Here is a 7,601-nt window from a genome sequence, read left to right as displayed (position 1 = left end):
ACTACAACTTCAATAAATACAAGCTCAAACTTAGATTTAGACTCAAAGTGTTAGTGGAGAACAAAACTAACACTATAAATACTCAAGACAAGCAAAAAGCTTAGCCAAGACACAACAAGAACACAATTTTTGGCCAAGAACACAAAATGGACAGATTGTTCTTTTTCTGGAATTTTCAGATTTCATTTTTTTTTCAAGTGAGCTAGCCCAAGATTTGATCTTGTAGCAACAAGATCAAGCCATGCTCTGATATCAAATGATACAATAAAAACCACGGGAACACTAAACACACCCCAAATAGTCCACTAATCAAAAGGATTCTTGGATCGATTGGAGACCTCACTCGAATTCGACAATGACAACAACAATAATGAAATGAAGAAGGTGTTTATCACACCAAAACAGCAACAAAAATAATAATATGAAGACAAGATGAACAACAACAAAGTGGTAACAATAACAACACCTCACGGATTACGTTAACAAAAATAAGAAACAACGATTACAACAAACAAGAGGATAGATAGTTAGACAAAATGAAGGTGTAATCTTAAAAATCCAAGAGCCTATTCCATTCTTGGACCTTTAACAATACACATAAAGAATACCTAACTCCTACGTTGGCACAAGAGTGACCTCGATCTCCCAAGCATCTAACGTTTCCAAGCTTGAATCCAACACGAGTGATTCCATACTTAAGTTGATTTCCCTAGTTACAATTTCGGCCAAGGAGGATCATTCTCTCAAGAGAGATGTTTCTAAGTGTTACACTTTCATATTCAACAAAAACTAAAACTAAAAAACCCTAAGAGGTTCTATATATAGTGTATTACAAAATAGAATATAAAATGATCACAATACCCCTCAAGGGTGAGGTGCCCATAAAGTGTAACTTAGGGGCTATTTTTAGTGTATTTAGACCCTCTTTTACACTTCACTTGTGCACTTCCTTGGACGGACTCAATATGCACTCATTCTCGTCCATCCTCATGGTCGTACTCGTATCAGGGATAGGGGAGGGAAATTAAGTCGATTAATTGCTGCCAAAAAATCACGACAGAATGATCACTCATACGTAACATAGCAAAGCCACATCCAAGGATGGCCTCAATAGTAAGAGAAGTTCCTGGCCCCTAAAGAATTAAATCTTAAATCTGATTAATTATAGTGGGTGTAATCTAGCCCTACCCGAATGAAACACGACCCTTAGTATCTAGGAGATGTCCTAGATTAGCGGCTTAACATAGAAAATTTTAAATTTACAGGATCCTCCTCCAGAAATTGAGGAAAAATAAGGGGCTCAATATCCCAAAAATAGATGTGGAGATACCATCTCCCAGTCTGATAATAGATCGATAAGATGAGCCAGAAATAAAAATAAAATTTATTGGGCAACCATCTCCATTCACCGATCAATACATGACCTCTTAGCCCAGCTTTGAACCATCAGATTATCTCTCAAAAGGGTAAGACATTCTTATAACTTCTCCCTAAAAAAAAAGAATGGAGTTTGGGGGTAACGAGGGAACACAATTAAAAATGCACAGTCAAAAAAGCATAAAATATAAAGAAAATACACATAAATTCAAGAATTCATAAAATGTTTCCTTCATAAAAGGCCCAATAAAGGCCTTATAATTGGTGTACCTGATAAAAGTGGGCCTGAATTTACAATTATCTATACTAAGTGACTAAATTACTAGGATCAAAATCTCAAAAGTAAGGAAACAAAAAGAATCCACTCGGCATAATCCTTCCCACGTCATCATACATAATATTGTCTTTCAAAGCCTAATAGCAAAACCCGTTAGTCTGAGGGCGTTATCCTCAAAAAAAAAATTTTTTTGATGGATCAGTATTCCTACGGGGCTTACTTTGAGAATCCCTTAAAATTTTTATCTCCTATTGCCCATTACTCAACTGCCAGTACCCGATACCTTTGTATTTGTACCGTCGGTGTTTATTTAGAAATAAGTGGAGAGAAGTGGAGAACTTCAGTCAAGTACAAGGATGCTTGATGAGTCCTATAAGGGTTAACAAAAGACACATGAAAACCTTAACATTAATGGGACCTAGGTATAAGACAATCCATGCAACCAATGGGTTGCCCCCGCATGAGGCAATGAAGTGTGTCAGACTATACCACCTGCCTTTGGTGCAATAATACAGACCCCAGTGGTAGATATCTAACATTAATTTAAAACACCAAATAACTACCAACGTACAACGCATCATCTCAGGTGGCATCGCGGTCGGCCCCTTAAATCTTTCTCTTATCTTCACACCCATCCATTGACTCTTCATCGGCAATACTCTTAACACATTGAAGGGATTAGCTCCAAGATCAAGGACAAGGAGGTGGAAGAAATTAAGGGGAAAACAACTAAAAGAAAGTATTTCTGAGAACCAAAATTGTATCTTAATCAATTTAAAGATTATGATGATAGATAGTAAGGTAGCAAGACTGAGATTGCTTTTATAGGCCAAAGCGCATTAAGTATTCCTAACAAATCACCACAGAATGACCAATCAATAATAGCCATGTCTCATCAGTGGTGAAAGCTAAAAGGTGTGGTCTGATGACTGATAGAAATTGAAGCGCATAGGACAGCCCTTTCCAATACCTATTGAAACTGCATAAAAACTAAGAACTATCTTCTCAGATCTCCTCGCAGTTTGAATTAAGCTAAAAAATGACAAAAGAGGAAAAGAAGAGAGGAAGTGATAAAAGTTTTCTCTTAATTACATGACGACAAAATCCCTGAAGGAAACGTGCAAGGAGCAATCAATGAAAAAGTAAATATACAAAGATGGCATAAGAACGAAGGCCCCCACTATTCATTGTATATCTTCCCATTTGATAGGTCTTCATCAGATGCAAACATAGGGTACCCAAGATGCACAAAAGCTTGAGCAAAACCAATTAGGCATTGTGACTTAAAGATCTCTTTATTAATATTCAAGCCTCCATCTTCTCTGTTATCTTAAAGGTTTGAATCCTGGCTTTCTAAACAGTGAGATCCTTGTTTAAGTCATACGTGTACCTTTGTCGATGAAACTTTTGGTTCTTAAAATTTGTTTTGCTTTTCAATCGACAAACGTCACAGTGAAGGAAATTCAATAGGGACAAGGAGAAATAATTTCTATATCTCTTGACTCAAGTTTTCAAACACTTTTGGAGATACAGAACTCTTCATTGGCAAGGGCCTCAATATTGTTTCCTTGGGAGGCTTTAAGCCCCTAATAATAAATGGCCTCTTCAGACAGGCACACAAACTTATGGTCATAGTCGCCTATCTCATCTTGGTCGCAGATAATTCATCTTTTAGGCTCCTGATCTCAGAGTATTGAAGGGCTAGAAAGTTAGCAGTTGCTAAAGAATCATAACACATAGAGAGCTTCTCTAGCAAATCCTCAACCTCCGCTGAAAGTATGACCTTCTCTCTTAGATAATATTAAAAATAGTTGGAGGACAATAATGGGCCTGTGATATATGGAAAGTCCACTTAGTAAGGAAGCTTATAGGAAAGATGCGAACTTAAAAGGACTCAAAGGGTGCATACATATGTAATGCCATGAACATTGTTGTTCAGGTGGCATTGGGGGCCTACCCGATTAATCTAATTCTAATCACATTATACTAAGATGGGATATAGATAGTTGGCCACTCCCACTGGTGTCAATAAAAGGTCGACCTTTGAAGAAATCCTCAAGTTAATATCGTTCTACAAAGAAAAATATAAGAGAAGGAAAGAAAAATTACTCGACAAGCCCCGAGGATCCTCATACGCTGGAGGCTTCTTTGGCATAACATTATCTAGGGAGTGAAGAGTAAGTAAAAGAAGGAAATGATTGAACAGGAGATCTACTGATGGGAGGTGAATGTCCTAAGGAGGGTATATCTTCTAGTCCAATTGAGATCTACCTGGCCCCAAACTCGACGATAAACCCACTACATGATAGGAACTTGTTAAAAGAGCGGGGGAAAGAAAAAATGGGGTCAACATCAGCAGTTGCCTCCATATCTTGAAATAAATTTTAGGCAGTTGATTTACTTTGCCAACTAGATTCCAATGACTGACCACCTTCCACGAGGACTTCGTGATTTTAGGCGTATTTATACACTTAAGTGTTATTATCTACGCTTGTTTAGCTTAGTTTTGAAGATTATTTGTTGTTCTTATTGAAGTATAGAGTATGTATTTGTGTGATAATTTAAGTGTTTTGAGTGCTTAAGGTGAATTTGAAATAAGTCAAGAGTCAAAATGATCAAATAACATTTAGACGAAAAAACTAGTGATGTTAGCTTGAGCTATGCTTGTTCTAGTATACTTTGATGAGCTCTATTGTGTTGTATGGACTAATTATTTTTATATGGTATTGTAGGATACCATTAGATGTGCAATGGAATATAAATGAATCCTATAAACAATCCATAAGAAGTGGGGAAATAAGGAACAAGTGCACGAGGAGAAAGGAGCAAAGATTGGCCAAAACCTCGCCTAGAGGGCTTGGCCTTGCGCTGCACTCCCATAGCATGAGAGGGAGCATTTACACGCACCCCTATGGTGAGTGAACACTATTTGGGGTGTGCTATGGGTCTGCTTCGTACCCACCTTGTCCCTGAGATGGCCATGCGAGGCAACTCCTTACTAGGAAATCTAAATGTTGGTTTTTACGTTATTTAAGTGGGGGTAAAGTTGTAAATACATATATTTCGTATGGTGAAGCCTATGGACGACCTAAAACACTATATAATGAGTACTTAGCCATATTTACACATAATATTTGGAACAACACACAATTGGAGAGGGGATAAAGCATCAAGGGCTTTAAGCTAGGGTTCTTTGTTCTTTAACTTTAGTTTTATTGTAGTTTTTACTTATGAATTCATTTATGGCGATTCATATGATATGAGTGTATAAAAAAACCTATTTCTAGGGCTGAGGCTACAAACATGATTGCTTAGCATGCATTTAAGTTAGTTTAAATTTGATTATCATATTTAGCTGCTCATATGTTTTTGTAATTACTATTCTATAGACTCGCGACCTTTAGAATGTATCTATATTTATATTGTGATACCAGAAGAGTAACATTAGATTAAAATGTGGATCATATGAAGTAATTTCTTGTTTTTTATATAGACTAAAGATAAGATTCACAGTTAGGATAGGAATAAACCTGATTTATCCTGTTTGATTCAAAAACGTGATGAAATATAAATGAGTTTGAATTACTTCCCACTTTCCCGCTCAATGATGTAGTTGTGAGATAATTTAAATAGATTATTAAAGGCTCAGAAAAACATGGTTGTGATATTAACCCTATGAATCAACAACCAAGATAGTCAACTTAACCAACAAACTATATAACTCTATTGGATTGTTCAAGATGCCTTGTCCCTGCAGTTCTCCTAATTATTGTTTTCAATACCTTATATTCTCATTATTGTTCATTGTTATTTTTATCATAATAAAACTCAAGATCTTTTTAGTTGCAAGTCGCACTCATTTAACTCTTATAGTAATACTTGAATTGGATTACTTGATAAATGCCAAGTCCATGTGGATCGATATTCGGCTCGCAAAATTCAGTGCATTTTGTGCATGACTATGTACACTTGCGTATGCGATTGGATGAGCAATAAGTTATTGGCGTCGTTGTCAGGGACTTTAAAATTAGCAATTTTTTTATTTTTTATTTTGCTATTTTGTTTGATAAGTGCTGACAACTTGGTCTTGGATACTGAACTTGCAGGTACAGGTTTGAATCTCAAATAAGCTGGGAAGGAAAAGGGATTTGGTTGAACCATATCCTGAACCTGAACGATGCTTGAACCAATAGAAGAGAGAAACAATACTTCTCTATCCAATCCCACAAGCTCAACTAGGCGACACTATTACTGCAATCTTGGGTGATGAAGAACCAGCCCACAGGACAATGCACAAAGTAGCAATACTAGTAAAAACTAATATTACCTTGAGCATTTGCAGACCAACTACAGAAGGTTGATTTAAGCTTAAGCAGAACATGGTGCAATTATTATACAGTAGCAGGTAGTTCACATGCCTATCACATAAGGATCTACTAGTCCACTTATAAAATTTCTTGGAAATCAGTGACATGTTCATTCCTGCTGGAGTCTTTATAGACTACGTGAGGCTCACACTCTTCCCATTCTCATTATTGGAAAAAGCATAGAAATGGTTGAAGGCAAAACCTTCAAACTCAATTACAACTTGGGACGAATTGGCAAGGAAGTTCCTTGTCCAATTATTTCCTTCTGGCAAAACTTCAAGGTTGAGGAGTGAGATCCTAAGTTTCAAGCAGAAGGCGGACAAAAATCTCTATTATGCATGGGAGAGATTCAAGTCTCCTCTCAGAGATTGCCCACATCACCAACAAACAAATGAGGTATTAGCTCACACTTTTGTTTTTAATTATATTTCATGTATATATTGATTGCGAGTCTATAGAAATCATTTTTAATTTAAGCATGTGCCCTGTATGTGTAAGGTTTTAATTATATTTCATTTATATATTGATGTCTTCAATTTTCTTGGTGTATTTTCAAAGCGAAATAAAGGATGTTGAATTTAGGAGATGATATAGGTGTTTCTTTGACAACCATGTTTTGTACCTTATTTATATATCCTTTTTGCATGATCTTAGTTAACCTCGTTTATCCTTTAGCCTATTTTTTTTAGTAGCCTTATATGTAGCTTATTTCTTTTCTTTTAATTGGTTATAATTTAATCCAAAACTTCTAAGTTCTTTAGTTGAAAGATTAAGTGTTAAGGAGTGTATAATTGAAGAAGGAAGAAGTGAAAGTGATTCCCAAAGAAAATAGCTTTTGGTGTGTTAAAAATTTTATATGTTGTTGGGAGGGAGTAGTTCAATATAAAAAAATGATCAAAAGTAAATCATGAATTGATGACAAATACTTCTTACTAAAGATGTGTAAGCTAGCTTAAAGAGATATGGTAAAATAAAAGAGAGATACAAAGATAAAAATTGTGAAAAATAGGTTGATTAGAGATGAGTTTAATTCAAAGTGTGATGTAATAAAGCACTTAAGGAAGATCGTTACTATTACTGTCCAGAATAGTACCTACCCATCCCTTAGCCTACATTACAACACTTAAAGTACTACTCGATCTTAAAATTTGATGTTATGATATTAACAGAGTACTACACTAAGGGAAAGCTTACGGTTCATGTTATGTGACATGTGAATTCTTTGTGAGAGTGTGCAAAAATTGATTCTTACACCCATTCTTATGATAAATTGCATATTAGTGAGTGAATATGTGTGATTCTCTTGTAGTGAGGGCTCATGTTTGATGATGGTTAGGTGACTTATATGATCTCATTTTTGAGTAATATACCTGAGTTTGCTTGGTAGAGTCAATTCTTTCGGTTAGGAAGTCTTAAAGTAGTATTCATATGTTTTCAATTAGAATATGACATGCCTAATGGTGAACTTGCTATTAATGGAGTTGTTTTAGTTCTAACTTGAGTGTCTTACTTTTAGTAGTAATGTTAGAGACTTTTTTGATGGTGCTTAATGTAAAGAGTTGTTTGAGGATGAACAAATC

General features: G+C 35.7%; 1 non-coding gene across 1 annotated transcript; it reads right to left on the bottom strand.

Moving 5' to 3' along the window:
• Positions 1–6,300: 6,300 nt before the first annotated feature.
• On the bottom strand, positions 6,301–6,407 carry LOC124899803. The gene has a single exon (XR_007057367.1). It is a non-coding gene; the product is annotated as a small nucleolar RNA R71 (small nucleolar RNA).
• Between the last annotated feature and the right edge of the window lie 1,194 nt (positions 6,408–7,601).

This window comes from Capsicum annuum, chromosome 6 (assembly GCF_002878395.1).
Source record: "Capsicum annuum cultivar UCD-10X-F1 chromosome 6, UCD10Xv1.1, whole genome shotgun sequence".
NCBI classification, from domain to species: domain Eukaryota; kingdom Viridiplantae; phylum Streptophyta; class Magnoliopsida; order Solanales; family Solanaceae; genus Capsicum; species Capsicum annuum.
This window is presented reverse-complemented; position numbering and strand designations above follow the sequence as displayed.